At 39.5% G+C, this 12,346-nt stretch overlaps 1 protein-coding gene and 1 non-coding gene across 2 annotated transcripts in view; one reads left to right on the top strand and one right to left on the bottom strand.

Annotated features, from left to right (window-relative positions):
• Window positions 1-12,321, bottom strand: part of BCAR3 (BCAR3 adaptor protein, NSP family member) — a 108,698-nt gene extending 96,377 nt beyond the window's left edge. Inside the window, exon 1 of the mRNA XM_065842318.2 lies at window positions 7,581-12,321. The gene's annotated coding sequence lies outside the window, so the exon portion shown is untranslated. The remainder of the gene's footprint in view (window positions 1-7,580) is intronic.
• TRNAR-UCU (transfer RNA arginine (anticodon UCU)) lies at window positions 7,432-7,516 on the top strand. The gene is given in 2 exon segments: window positions 7,432-7,468; window positions 7,481-7,516. It is a non-coding gene; the product is annotated as a tRNA-Arg (tRNA).
• Window positions 12,322-12,346: the final 25 nt, after the last annotated feature.

Here is a 12,346-nt window from a genome sequence, read left to right as displayed (position 1 = left end):
TATCCCTCCCACTTTACCTACAAGAAAATGTGAATGGCTTGCCAAGCCATGCTGCAAGGCCAAGACAAATACAGGGTTGGAATTTGAGAATTCCTGGCACCCAGTCCCTTATCTCATATTGCACGCTTACTTTAGCTACAAAAATCAAATTAATAAATTGTGATACAGTAACATTAAGTGAATATTCAAGTAGTTAAAGCAAATTTACAAATAAACCTTTAAAATACAATCCACATTTGCTGGTTCTAAAAATCCACAGAGGGATAATTTTGTTGAAAATTTCCGGTACAGTAAAATCAACATATATTTGAAACAGATCTAGTAAAAACTTGTTGGGAGAGGGAAGAGAAGTGCCTCTATATAATTCTGGGCTAGAGTCCCATCCTGTTTAACACTGGTAATTAAAAGACTGACAAAAGAACACAATTTAAAAATACTATTGTTTCTGCAATTAGATCAGAGTCAGTATTCACAAGTTATGCTGAGTCAGTCAATTATATTCATAACTGAGTGAAAAGCAAAATTTAATAAAGAATAAAAGCTTTTCATCCTTTTAGAACATGCTTGGCAAGCTCTTTCCAGAAATGGCACTGACTACACACGACCAACCTTACAGACACTATCACTGCCCAGTGATGATCCAAACAGTTGATAGGACACTTTGACCCCACACTAACTTTTAGTTGTCAAGAAAAGTAGTCTATACAGTACTAGTGCCACACTCTGGGAAATCTAAAAAGAGCAATAAATCCCATAGTATTAAAGTATCTGTCATCAAAGAGACAAGAATCTGCAGTCATTTCTCTTCCTATCCCTATTCAGAGGAGGTTCAAATCAATGCAGATTAAAAGCACTTGCCCCTGAAAGAAAGGTAATGACAACACTTAAAGCCTGGATTTATTAACTAGGGACATCTCCAAAGGAAAGGCTGGCAAAAGTCACCTACATTTTCTCTGTTAAACTGAGGATCATGCCAACTCTGTCCACCACCAAAATCAAGACACTCCAGGACAAGTTATACTGACATTGATATAGCCTTGAAATAACTCCACATTCTTGATTTTGCTAGTTCAGATTAAAATTGTTTCAAATGACAGCAGAAGTTAACCCAGTGTTTTTACTTACAAAGCATTCCTGTTATCTGCACTGAACCAGGTGACTGCACTGCACCACTGCTTAAACACTGCACTCATTTAATAAGTGCACATCATTCTCAGAGCACATAGGTGAGTAGAGAAAGCAAATACTTCATTTAAACACTGCAGGAGAAGGTAAGGATTTTTTTCAGATTGTTTCAGATTCATTATATTTTAATTGTATATTAAAATTCTTGCTTTTAATCCGCATACTTGATGATGAGTAAAATGTAAACATTAATTAGCTGGAAGTACTATAACGTAGCACGTATGCCAGAGAAACATGTCCCATTCCTCTTGATTTTGGAAGTCTTGGGACCAAATCTGTACCCTTGCTGTTTGTTTTCTCCTATTTGTTTTCTAAGTAAACTCTGGCAGAGGCAGCATAACCTTTATCACTGTCTCAAGTTTATCTAGACAATATAACTTCAATCATTCTTACAACATGAAGAACCAAGTAACTGAGCTGAGGAAGCAACTGAATAAACAGGCAACATGAGAACTCTGTCATCCAATAGCATTTAGTGAACCTGTAAAAAGGAGAAGGGAAACTTGTGGAAAAGCAGCTAAGCTATCTGTGTAGATTCTCTTAGAGATCTTTTGCCATTCAGGTTTGATATATGGAAAGCGACAAACAAAATAAGGTACATAATTATAATGCATTTCCAGAGGAAGTTTTATCGCAAAGTTTTGAAGTTACCTTGCATATAGCTAACTTGTACTACAACACGTGGACTAAGAAATTATCTACTCTCTATACGTCACAGAAAAGGAAATGGAGCAGGCTGCCCACAGTCACACAGCATGGTAGTTGTGTGGCTGGAGTAGGAATCCAGAAGTTCAGGACTACATCACTAGACCTCAGATACATACTTTTTCTTCTGAACTGCACAGGAGGGACTGAGCTACAGTGTCATCTGAAAAGCTTTAAAGAAACAGCTCGACTGAGTAAATATTTGTTGGCTTGATATTAAGTAAAAACAAGCCCAGATGGTTACACCTAGATTTAAAAATGTAGCCAAGAACAAAACTTTGCATCGTCAACTTTGCCTTTTATAATTATCAACTTAAGGATGGAGTCTTTAAGACTGCTTTGGCACTTAAGATAAACTGAGTTGTACTGCCCATAAATTTGAGGATTAACTTGAGACAAAAATAGGTGTTGCTTATCACTTTATTTGCTTCAAAAAATACAAATAACACTAAAAGAGACCAGATGAAGTGTCATAATACAAAGGGACAACTTTAGAATGAAGAAGAACAAATACAGAAAAATAAGGTGAATGAAATAATGTGTCTAGGATTTCACACACAAAAACCCAAAACACGCAACAGGAACAAAAGAGTGGAAGTATGCAAAATAGAAATGGAGAGCTGCACCACAAACAGAAATCCCAACATGGGGAGGTCAAAGATCAAGGGTAGTTGTAGTTAAGAAAATTGCATCACAAGTTGCATCACAACTTCGGAAAAGTACACAAAAGTACATTGAAAAAACCTGCACAAGAAACAGTTTGAGAAATGAGAAACTTATTACCAAACATGAAATGATACTAAAAAGCAAAAGAACACTGTCTTTTCAGAATAACACAGACAGGTTGTTCTTTGGCAACAGAAATGCACAAAATTTATGCTTCTGAAATGCAGTGGAATACAAGATGAGTGAAATGCAGAACTATATAGCACCCCTGAAAAGATGCTAGCAGCTAATTCTCACTGTGTTAAGATACAGAATATGGACAGAAAATTTCAAAGTACAACAGACCGACCAACTAAACAAGAAATAATTCTCCAAAGCAAATTTCCACTGGAAAAGAAGCATAAAATTATGAAACATACTCACTAAATGTGTTTTTAAGAATAATAAAAAAATTAAAGCTTTATACAGTGAAAGGAAGGCATCATTTTGGATATTCTGAAATATGTTTGTCACAAATCTTATGCATTTCTGAAACAAAATTTGATACACACTGATGAAAAACCAGACCCTATTAACAGCAGAAAATGTTGAAATTGTCTTGAAACAGACACCCATCTGTCTGGTAGACACCTGTTTTTATGCAGCTTGCTTTCTGAAGAAAATACAACAATAATTATAGAAATTAATTAATGATAACAGAGAAATAAAGAATAAATTAATAACAACAATTGTGTGGTACATGATTACATCACATAAAACTGTAAATATGAATGATGAAAGTATAATTTTGCATTTATTCTAAAAGAAGATATTAGAAGGAATTTGAGCAAATAAGAATGAACTGCAAGTGATACCATTCTAGCCAGTTCCTTTGCTCACCACTAATTGCATCATCACAGAAAACAATGACTAAGATACATGGACTGTACACCAGGTATTTAAAAATTGCTAATGAAAAATTATTTATGCAACATGAGGAAAGGGGTTCAAACTTTCCCACCAAAAGACTGTATTCATCTAATATCTAGCTCTGCAGCAGCTGATCTGTTAACAGAGCTACACAGAATTAGCATTGCCTGTAGAATTAACACCGTACTCCCTTGTAGGAGTGATTTAGCATGATTGCTCATGTTCCCCCAACTCCTCAAGACACTACCCTTGGGAATTACTCCTACTTGCCCAAATATACTTGAGAGGACAGAACACGTATGAGTCCAACAACAGACATAAAGAAGATACTTGGAAGAGGTTCTCAACAGCAGTCCTCCTGCTGGCAACCCGACAAACAAAGAGGAGTAATTCTCCAATGCCCTCATAGTCACATGGAGATTACAGCCGCCACTGAGGAAAAGGCAAAGATGCAGAAGCACCTACAACATGAAACATTTATCGTCATCCTAATTAAATAAATAAATAAATAGAAAGTGTAAGTTACTCAAAGAAATTGTCCCTAAAAGAGTTCTTTTCAGTATCTTCAGGCCCTTTGCATCCCTTGCATCCCTTTATCTCAAGGGAGAGAAAAAAAAGAACCCAAAATGTACAGATTGTGTAAGGGTCCCATTTAGGTAATCTACACACGACAACCTCTTTCTCTCTTTCTCTGTAGCCTTCTATGACCTCTTACTCTCAGTCAAGTATATTTACCATAAAGGCTCTTGGAGAAAGATGATGGTACTCCCAAGAAACATCTGTGGAAGTGCTGTAACTTCAGAAATTAACTTTCTAATGAATTCACTGAAGCTCAAACCTTACTGAAATTAATTGGACATAACATAATTAATTTCTAGATTTTGATTTAAATCAACAGAAGGGTCCCATAGGATGGTATTATTTTTGGCCTGCCATTGATGCACTTGCTATCTTGTGTTGAGGTATTCCTACCTCAGATTTGCTCATATTTAAAATTAGCCAAATGGCACCTAGCTGAGTTTAGCAAAAATTTTCTAAGTGCCAGTAACCAAAACCAGCACAACTGTATTCCAGGAAATTCTACTCCCTGAAATAGAGCACAAAGTTGAGGAGGTGCTAAGATGAAAGCCAGCTTGCAACAAAATGGACTTCAGCCACCCCAGAAGAGGTAAAGTCCAAAGGACCGATCTAGGTCCAGGTGCCAATAAAGGTTAACCTGATCTGCTGTTTTTTGCCTAACATGCCACATGTCCTTAGCCCAGGAACTGAAAGTTGTCCTGTTTCTCACGCAGCAGCTCCATCTGCTGTCCAGAAGGATGTAGTCCTGACTTTGTGTCACGACTACATTTACAGAATAAAACAGGAAACTGATGGGAATAATTTGAAATATCTCTGGAAAACTCCCCAATGCTTCCCCACTCAGACCTCCTATATAAATGGAACCAGCAGCCAGCCTTTACCTACCAGTGTAAACCAACTAACCAAAATGAAAATATAAGAGGAAATAACAAACGTGAGTGTCAGGATTCTTCATTTGTACACCTTCAGAGCTAGTCTTCTCAAAGCAAACTCTGATTCTTCACTATCTGTAGTCATTTAGTGCTGTGCTGTCCAAAGGTGCCATGTCACCAAATCACATTGGTGAGGTACTGACACTCACTTCACCCCACAATAAATGTGTCCAGGTACTCACAAACTCCAAGATGCTTATGGTGATTATTAATTACTTACAAGTGGTTTATTCTAGTTGTACAAACATAAATTTAAGCTTATTATTCTGAGGATTAACTAAATTCTTAAAAGCAAAGTTCTGTTTCTTTTATGCAGCACAGGGCTTGTAAATTCTATCAGGCCTACTCTGAATCTCATACAACTTAGTGATTCTTGGTCTGTGTTTACAACTGCTCTGGCTCTGCAAGTGTTTTTAGCTTGGGGGATGTACCTCCAATATGGTACTTACTGTAACTACTGAACCATTCCACTAATCCCCCAGTTTCTGGGCAGCATTGCAGGAGCTATTTAATAATCAACCAGTTCATGAGCTTTGGCTCTCTGCTGGCCACAGGCACACTAGCTGACTTCATGGGAACCACAGGGTGCCTTCATCACCTGAGCCACCTTGGTTGTTCATTACACTATCTCGGCCCTTGATGTAATGGTTGTGTACTCTAATCAGCTTATTTTACCTCGATTTGATTAGTTTTCTGGCTCCTTATGGTACACCTATTTTTGTGTTTTTCTCCACTCTTATGATACAGATGCATTTAAATCATTATGAAGTGAAACACGAGATACTCACAAAACTGTTTCACTGTGTAACCTGTGTAACCTACTACAGAGCAGATCTTCCAGCCCTTAGGGACATGGTTTAGTGGTAGACTAGGTAGTGCTAGGTTAATGGTTGGACTTGATGATCTTAAAGGTCCTTCCCAACCTAAATGATTCTGCCTGTTCTGGCCCCAGCTCTGTCTCCTGAGCGCTCCAGTGCAAGCAGGTGCCTTGCAGCCCCGTGCCCCCTGTCCACACGCAGCAGGGGCGGCCACAGGAGAGCTGAGCCAGGAGGTCACCCCAGCAGCAGAAAGCCACAGACTTTGGTTGGGTTGAGTTAAAGAAAGAATAACCTTATACGCTTGTCTTTTGGGGTTTCTAATATGCCTACTTTTGATTTAAAAAAGTAGCATCAAAGACTTGTTTCAGACCATAATTACAGCTTTTAAGGGAAAATCTTGTTTTACTAAATCCACTGGGGTTTTACTGTGATTTTAGAACAGATACAGTTCAGTCATTGCTCCCTTTAATGGATTAAGTTGTAGGCATTCACATTATTTGGAACAATGATCCAAGTATACTGTAATGTTTTCACCCACATTGAAAATACTGTCACATAATAGAATATTATTTCCCTAATTTATTTTCTTTCTTTGTTCTTTCAATTTACAAGGGGTTTTTTTAAGCTCTCCAAAATATTCTCAGTCACCTGTTTCCAGGTGTGACTCCCATATCCTATTTCTCTACCCGTCAACTCACAGTAAGTTGCTGCAGTGTCTAGCAGAGATTGCATGGATACCTTTTTACTTGTCACCTATGCGTGCCTTTCAAATACCCACATAGTATTTTTTTGTGTGTCTCACATGACACAGGAAAGCCAATAAAACGCTGCAGTGCATAGGATGCTCAGTAAACATAACCACTGTTTTCTAAGTTCCTTTAATACAGATGCTATTGTTTAAAACAAAACAAAAATCCCCATGTTTAGACTGTCCCTAAGAACTTACAATGCTGGAAATCACCAATGTTAAAATAACTTGGTTCCAAACAACTTTGGAACTGACCCAGTGTAGTTTCCATATCCCTGATGCTAGGACCGAAAGTTTTTGTTTGTTTTAATGTTCACATTTACTCCAGAAATGGAGTGCTGATAAAAACATATTATAAATAATTGCAATATAAGAAACGTTCATATTTGTTAAAGTAAAATAATTTGATCTAATTCATCAATGTATCACCATCTGTGCAAAAAGATCCAATGCTATAAAGACTTCCTTATAGAGGAACAGTTCCCCAGTATAAGACAATTGTGGAATACAGTTATATTCCTCCAAACATAAGGATGAATACTGAAAGCAGCCAAGTGGGATGACTACAAATACTATATATTGATTACTGATGAACTCGGAAAGTCGGTCTCTCACAGGAAATAACGATGTAGACCTATGGCGAGCTCTGGACCCCACCCAGGAGCCGACCGTGGGCAGCGCTCAAGTGGCACGTACAGGCTGCCTCGAGACTCGTTTATACAGCGGCTTGTAAGACGCGGCCTATTCGTACCGAAGGAAAAAAGGAAAAAAGCAAAAGCAGAGGTCCCGCTGGCTGGCGCACGCACTGAGCGCACCCGCGGGCGCGCTGCGCGGGCCGGGGAGCGTCGCGCGCAGACTCTATAGGCGGTGTGCAAAAAATCCAACAGGTGGCTCCGTGGCGCAATGGATAGCGCATTGGACTTCTAGAGGGTGAAGAGATTCAAAGGTTCCGGGTTCGAGTCCCGGCGGAGTCGCATATTCTCTTTTATAATAGGGTTTTCGTTTTTTCCCCTCCCTTTTTGGGTAAAGTAGCCTTACCTCGCACTCCCGCCCCTTGCCTCTCCGCCGGAGCAATGGGGCACACGGGCCTAGCGCTTCCCGGCGACGGGCTCTCGTCAGCGAGGCTCTCCGGGCCCGCCTCCTGCGTGCCTGACGGAGAATGGCGAAGGCCGGGAACAGGCGGAGACAACGGGACGAGCCTCGACCGAGCGTGGCAGCAAAAGCGGCCGCCTCAGCTCGAACAGCCCCTGGGTCCCAGCGCCATTAAGGGCCGAGGGTGGACGCCGCGGCGACGGGCCGTTTGGCTCCAAGCCCGAGGGAGGCAGGCTCTGCGGTTCCTCCTCCTCCTCCCTGTCCCGCCGTCCGCCCTGAGGCAGCAACCGCCGTCCGCGAGGGGGCGCTGCACGTGCCGGGGGCACGCGGCCCACAGCTCGCGCCGCTGCGCGGACACGGCAGAGCCGCCGGGCAAACAGCAACAGCTCTGGCACTCGTCAGTAGCTACAAAGCAGCCTGCTCATGCTGGGAGGCTTCTACGACGGCCTTCAGAAAGCAATTTCACTTGAAAATAAGACTGGCTTTCCTGGAGGCACTGCAGGCACGGTCCATGATACATTTCTGGTTACTGTCAAGCACCAAAACAAGTCCACAAAACGCAGCAGACAAAACTGAAGCATTTAACACTTAACATGATCTTTTCTCTCTAACTTACACATACCTACAGATAGAAGCTGAAAAGCCATTTTAATAATAGCAATCAAATAAAAACTAAAAAAAAAAAACGGGTGGTAAAACACAAAACAGTAGCAGCACTGAACAAACCTCCTTGATTTTGCCCAGAATTTAATAAATTAATCTGATTCATTAACAAATTTGTGGAGTTTTTTGCTAAATTCTTTTTAATCCTGCATGTGGGACTACAGCCTCTTTATTAAACTGTAATAATAATGTTTACTTAAAAGCAACAAAGGAAAAATCCACATAACTGATATCCTACACACCATCAGGAACATGAACTACCACAGTTCCACAGCACAGTAACCCACTCATGAATGCCATCTAGCTATAAAATGTATGTAACCCTTTACAGAAACATCAAACTCTCATGTTTTGGAAACAGCTAACCAGAACCTCTCTACATTAACCCATAAAAAGCAACCAAATCAAATGACAGAAGACAAAATGTTCCTCCGTGTTCAGTCACTTCCAGCAATCCATTTCAGTCCAAATACTAATTCCCTTTCCACTCTTCGTATTTAAGTATCGCTTCAAAATAATTGCTTAATGTGAAAAAAAAAAGAGGCTTTTATATATACATGTTTGCATGTTGTAAGCAATATTTACATAATCAATACTCTAAAAATGCAGCAGTTAATTAAGGGCCCTAGGCCAAAAGAGGAAATGGCAGGTTCAAGGAGCAGGGCACTGCCCAGGGGCAGGCACAGGGCCAGCTCTCCTTCAACACGGGCTGTGGAACAAATTCTAACAAGAACCCCAGTGGAAAAGTATAGGAGCACAATTCCACAAAATACTTGTACAAAGTGGGTTTTGAGGAAAACGCTGCAAAGAAAACATAGTATTTCAGAATGCATCAGGAGAATGAGGAGAAAAAAAATCAAGAACTATAGCAAGCAATAGAAATTGGACAAATGCTGCTTGTTATAAATTTATGGAGTAATTAAAAAAGAAAGCAGTGTTAAGGCAAAGAGGTAGACAAATAATCAGTAATAATCCTTATATCTGACTGGATATGAAAAACTTTTTTTCTGTGAGGAGAGTCAAGCAATGGAGTTCTGGGAACTGTGCAGTCTCCAACCTTGTAGGTTTTCAAGACCTGATTGTATAAAGCCCCACAGGACCTGGTCTAACCCTGCGTTTGGCAGGAGGATGGACAGGACAAGCTTCTATGGTCACAGAATCATAGAATTGTTGTTTGGAAAAGATCGTTAAGATGACTGACTTCGACTGTTAATCTTGCACTGCCAAGTCCACCGCGTTATGGCAGGATTCCAAGTCTCAGCAAGACTTACCTAGGTAGGCTCCTGCAACACAGACAGAACTTTCTAAAAATTAAGAGATCAAAAATAGTTATATCACATGGGCAACAGCAATGATAAGAAGACACCCTCAGTTTTAAGAAGACTAAGTTGATTGCAGAGAGATTAAAGACCCCCAAGAAGGAAAAAGGAAGAAGCGCAAACGAGTATGACAGAGAAAGTGAGAAGTATTTTACTTCTGTTCCTGCGCTAACCATGCCTGTGGGTGCCACCACAGCCACTGTTAACCTAATCCTTTATCAACAGAGTATTTTGACTGGGACACTTAAGAGATGGACTGTGAACTTACTGGGCTGTATGACCACTGCGCAGTCTCTGCCCTAAGGGCAAGAAAAAAAAGGAATACTGGCAAAACCAAGGTAAGCATGAAGAAATAGGAGCATAAAGAAACGTCCACCCAAAACATTCTAAGTGACATCCAAAACAGCTCCAGGTGCACATATAAAAAGCACCAGATGGTACCTACTGACCTTTAACCTTGGGAAAATGTATTGTTAATAATGTTTTATGTCAATAAAGACAGAGTTACAAATTAACAAATATTTCTGACAGCCATTAAAAGTATTACTTGCAATTTATAGCCAAAGTTTCTCAAATGATGCTGGTATTTTGCAAAGAGTTCTATGTTTTTGAGTATTTTCAGAGAAATCTGATACTCTGATAAGCTTATGCAACCACATGGTGCATTTTGGTTTTACTCTCTCCCCAGCAACTTTAACCTTACGCCATTTTCAATCAAATTTAATTGAGAAGAAGGAGAGTCCAAAACACAACATGTGTATGCATTTGTGAGAACTGGTGGTTAAGAAAAGGTACACTGACTAGTGGGCTGAAGCACAAGCTCAGGCAAGAGCTGCCTGGCAAGCTGGCAAACACACCCCCCGAGTACCACCCTGCAGCCCAGGGAACATAGCCAGTGCACCACCTCGCCCCTCTTGTTCAGAGAATGTCATGGGCACTGTGTGTGGCAAAACAGAAGACATTTGATAATCAAAGGAAGGGAAAGGATACAGAACATAAACCAAATTCCTCACTAGGTATATTGTACACAAAGTAACCTGTGCAACTAGCTATTGAGCAGACTGAGCAACATACACGAAGTGTGTGGCACCAAAGCTTGTATTTCTCTTTCAAGGTCTGTCGAGAGTTGCATGTTGCTTTTCCAAAGTTGCACCTGAATGTCTTAGGATGCAACAGAATGACAGCTACTGTGGTGCCTTGTTTTCTTCCCTCAGTGTTCAGGTGGGGTTTTTTTGTGCTTCCATCTCTCACCCAGAGAACCAGACACCACACTGTTTTTTTGTTGCGTTTTTTTGTAGCATTTACAGATAATCAAGATATTAGCATACGTATAAGTGTACTAGAATAGCATCTGCAAGATAGCTGAAACTTGGGGACAGGTGGTTCTACTTGTTTGTGTTTGATACTTCCCAATGAATTCACTTTATTTCGCACACCACTCACTTCTAGGCAGTCAAGACTTTTTAAGGAATCTACAATAGATTCCTGTCCGTGTCTGGTAGCAAAACATTAGGCTCAACTTCAGAAGAATATAAAAAAACAACAAAGGATCAGGGGAGCATTTCTTTCAAACTTTGGTTGGTGATCAATATACACCATGATGTTAATTTCATTTCAGTTATTTCCAGCACAAATAGCTAATACTTAAAAAAACAACTACTTCTCATTCTCAGTAGTAGAAAATGTCATGGTTAAACACTGGTCAAGGGCGTAGCACGTGTTCAAAATCTGCAACCTTTAAAATTCAGTGTTCTTAGGATAAGCAAGCAACATCACTGGTTCTCTGATAATCACTTCTAAATCTTTTTCACCCAATCTATCTAAGAGAATGTAGTGAGTTTTATTTCTTCTGTTATCTGTTTTTTCTGCTACTTAATGGCAGTAACTGAGTTACACTACCTGTAACAGCAATATACTAATCAGCTCACTAAAAACCCAACAAACACCACAAAAGTTCTCACGATCACAAAAGTTTATGAACCGCGATCGAAGGAGAACTGAACTGATGCCACCTCTGGTTCTGTAATAGTGGTAGAGGCCCTTCCAAACTCATGCTGTTCATTTACCTGAAGAACTATTCCACATCAGCTGCCACACCACCATCTGCACTCTGAACCCTAGACAATGGACCCCACTGTCAAATTATCTTCAAAAAGATCATTAGACAAATATCAAATGGTAAAAATTAATCAAACCAACATATGGCTGAATGTCAAAATTTTATACATAATACATATTTACATTATTGTATTCACTAAGCAATATGTAATTTATAACTTCATTACTTTTTTATATTTATCTAGAAATTATATATTATTTTAAAATATATTTAAATATATATATATGTGTATATGCTGAATTCCATGACATTCTCAATCCTATTATGGTCTGTGCTGAAATAAACCCTTCACGACCCAACTATTTCTCAATACCTTACATTATAGAACTGGCCAGCAGCACCTCTTGACAAGACATGGAAAAATTCGTTCTGGCATATAAAGAGTGCCAAGGTGATTTAGACACATAACTTTAAACTGAATTTACTAATTCACTAAAGACTGAGGGCTGAAAAGACCACAAAATCCATGAAGCTGTAATTTCATGCCCACACGTAACAATATGCTTTTATATAATTATCTTCTAAACATTACTTGAAATAAAAATTGTTTTAAAAATTGAAATGATTTTAAATTTAGATACCTGATCATCTGATAAAGCTCCCTACAAAAT

The sequence above is a fragment of the Patagioenas fasciata genome, chromosome 6, assembly GCF_037038585.1.
Source record: "Patagioenas fasciata isolate bPatFas1 chromosome 6, bPatFas1.hap1, whole genome shotgun sequence".
Lineage (NCBI taxonomy): Eukaryota > Metazoa > Chordata > Aves > Columbiformes > Columbidae > Patagioenas > Patagioenas fasciata.
The sequence above is the reverse complement of the archived record's forward strand: the minus strand, read 5'-3'. Positions and strand labels throughout refer to the sequence as shown.